Raw genomic sequence first — 3,286 nt, 5'->3', positions numbered from 1 at the left:
AACAATAATGAAATTTATATCACCATTCAATATAATTAAACATAGAAAAACAAATCACTGGTTTTCATAATTCCTGCCCCAAGTTGGAAATGGAAAAACTTATTACATCATTATGAAAAAAAAAGATTATTATCTTCCACTTATGCTATATTAAATAATCCCATGAACCACCACCAGAAACAATAATGAAAATTACATCATCATTGTCATTCGATATAATTAAACAGATACACTTAAACAGAGAAAAACAAATCACTGAATAATGAAAATTACATCACCATTCTCATTAGATATAATTAAACGGAGAAAAACAAATCAGAGTTTTCATAATTCCTGCCCTAAATTGGAATGGAAAAACTTAAATTGAATTTACTAGCTACAAATTTATCTCAGTAGCCTTTGGGTTGGGACAGTGTGTTTAGTACATACTCATCCCACCTCAGATTAAAACTTGAGGCACGATGATTCACTAATTATATAAATTAGTATGCTCTTCAGATTCACAGCCTGCAAGTGTTCCAAAGACAACAATGTTTTTACAATATGCTCTTCAGATTCACACGATATGATGCCTGCAAGTATTCCAAAGATACCATTGTCAGTATGCTCTTCAAATTCACACGATCTGATGCCTGAAAATTCTTGCACTCTAATAGGTGGACATGTTGGAGGGCTGTCAAGTTACCAAATGGATCTGGTAGCCTTTCCAAACCCCGCACTAAGACCAAGGCAGCAGCTCTATGGGTTGGAGCCCTGAGTTCCATCAAGTTGCTAAAAAATTTGGCCACCTTTCCAAACTCTGGCACCCAAACAATTCCATGCGTTGTTCAAATTACCAAAGGACTCTTGCGGACTCTCCAAACTCTGGCACCCAGACAGCTCCATGTGTTGGAGGTTTGTCAAGTTACTTCAAGACTCTAGCAGCCTCCAAACACACTCTTGCAACGAGACGGCCCCAATTGTGGGACTTTAGTCAAGTTACCATGTGTCCATGTATTGGAGGTTTCTCAAGCCATCAAAGAACACTAGCAGCATCTCCATACTCTGGCACCCAGACAGCTCCATAAATTGAAGGTTAGTCAAGTTACCAAAGAGTTATGACAACTTCATATTTTAGGAGGTTTCTCGTATAACCAAAAGACAGTTTCATGTGCTGGAGGTTTGTCAAATAAAAAAAAACTTTTGCAGACTCTCCAAATACCCATAGCTAGACAGCTCTGCGTGTTGGAGGTTTATCAAATAACCAAAGGACTCTGTCCACTTTTCCAAACTCTAACACCTAAGAAGTTTGATGTGTTAGAGGCTGCTCAAATTATCCAAGGATTCTGGCAGCTTCTTCAAACTAAAGAACTTCAAAGGACTAGCACTCGTACCTTCGATGTAGATGTGTTGGAGGTCAAATTACCCAAGGATTCTGGCAACCTCTCCAAACTAAATGACTCTAAAGGACTAACACCCATGTCTTTCGATGTGTTGAAGGTTCATCCAAACACTCAATGTTAGACAGGTTGATGTGTTGGAGATTCATCATGTCACTCATTCAGCTCGATGTGTTGGAGGTTCGTCAAGTTGCCAGGAGATTCTGGCAGCCTCTTCATACAGTTCAATGTGTTGGAGGTTCGTCAAGTTGCCAAGGGATTCTGGCAACCTCTCCGAACATCTGCACCCAAACAACTCGCACCCAAACAGCTCAATGTGTTGGAGGTTCTTCAAGTTCCCAACCAACGCTGAAGCACCATTTTAACACTAGAGGTTCAACGATCTCATATTACAAAAAATTTCTGGCAAATTTTGATAAAAAACATAGACGACAAAAACCCATTCTATGTGCTTCAGCTGCCCTATGAATTTGAAATCTTCCAAAAATTAACAAAGATTTATAACTCCCGCAACTGCAGAGGTGCCTGCAAAATCATAAACATAAACTGTTAAAAATATATAAATGATTTGTACTCATCACAAAACCTTTGTCTGCAAAAGCATATGCCTAAACTGTTAAATATATAAATAGGTTATACTCATCACAGGAACCTTTACATTTCTTTAGAGTCTACAGTGAAATATCAACGAGTAATAGACAAACAAATTCAAATTCCAATTTACCTGCGATATGCCTTGCCATAATGTTATCAATACTTTCAGCTGAACGTGAAAACCCTTAAATTCTTCTTTGGAATCCAGGAAGGTAGGTTAAAACAGAGACAGTCAGGCCAAGAAAGCCATATGACTCTTAAATTCTTAATTGAAATCCAGGAAGGCAAGTAAGAGCAGGGGCATTCACGTCATGAAAGCCATATGAGATTTGGAAAGCGCAACCTCTTTGAAACTCGTTCAAACAGATGCCCTTCAGTCTCAAGTAGTTGTAACATTATGGCAACAATAACAAATTAAAGATATTAGGCACTCTGCAGTCTATTGGGAAAGCTTCACCAGTCAGTTCAAACCAGTGGCTGGGCGGCATCATGCTGAGAGTAGGCGTCAAGATCTCCACATACATGCACTACTGCTCAGTTTTTCTCAAAGGTCAACAGATTTGATATGGTAAAACACTGGAAAAATAGTAGCCCAGATGCGTTGATCTCAACACCATCATATATCTGCAGATTTTGGAGAGAGACGACCATATGGACCGAGAGGCTTCGAATAGTCCCCCTTGCAATTCTTGCTGAGGAGGGAAATCGAGTCCCTCCTGCAATTCCTGCCGATCTAAAAAGGGTTTTAATCCACATCACAGAAGAACACAATAGAGATGGCTAGCGAAGGGTTTTTTTCACTTCGGCATAGCTGGGGTTTGTGTTGCTGTTAGTGAGATCAGCTGCAGAGTAGGAAGGGTAGCGCCAATCAAAGTTGAAGAAAAAGAAAAACGCTCATTTCCTATTTAACCTTCAATTTCAAAGGGGCGTTGGGATGGGAAGGTAAACGTGGGCGTTGGGATGGGAAGGTAAACGCAGGCGTTGGGTATACTGTGATACAAATAGAAATAGCTACTGAAGTTTGGTCACGCTAAGTTTTGGATGGATGTGGGGAGAGAAAAAGTGAGGAGTCTCCAAAGCCCCAAGAAATTGTGATAAGCGCTGTGGTGTGAACAAAGGTAGGAGTGCAGAGAACTTCAAGTTGAAAACTTGCGCGTGGGCTCCACAGAAAATCAAAAAGAGAATCCTGTCACTTTCGTTTAGGTGCCCTCACTTTCACTTTACTCTTCATTGGACGATACCGCAAGCATTTCAGTTAAAAGTAAAAAAAAGTTGTCTACAGCTTGGAACGCATAAATATTTAAAAAGTAATG

The 3,286-nt window shown here is 39.7% G+C and overlaps 1 long non-coding RNA gene across 1 annotated transcript; it reads right to left on the bottom strand.

Moving 5' to 3' along the window:
• Nucleotides 1-339: 339 nt before the first annotated feature.
• Nucleotides 340-3,077, bottom strand: LOC149230380 (uncharacterized). Its single transcript, XR_016248003.1, has 2 exons — nt 2,104-3,077; nt 340-1,904 (listed from the first exon to the last, which is right to left on the bottom strand). It is a non-coding gene; the product is annotated as an uncharacterized LOC149230380 (long non-coding RNA).
• Between the last annotated feature and the right edge of the window lie 209 nt (nt 3,078-3,286).

This window comes from Pinus tabuliformis, chromosome J, assembly GCF_031772625.1.
Source record: "Pinus tabuliformis cultivar Carrire ecotype Pingquan chromosome J, CPIR1, whole genome shotgun sequence".
NCBI classification, from domain to species: domain Eukaryota; kingdom Viridiplantae; phylum Streptophyta; class Pinopsida; order Pinales; family Pinaceae; genus Pinus; species Pinus tabuliformis.
The sequence above is the reverse complement of the archived record's forward strand: the minus strand, read 5'-3'. Positions and strand labels throughout refer to the sequence as shown.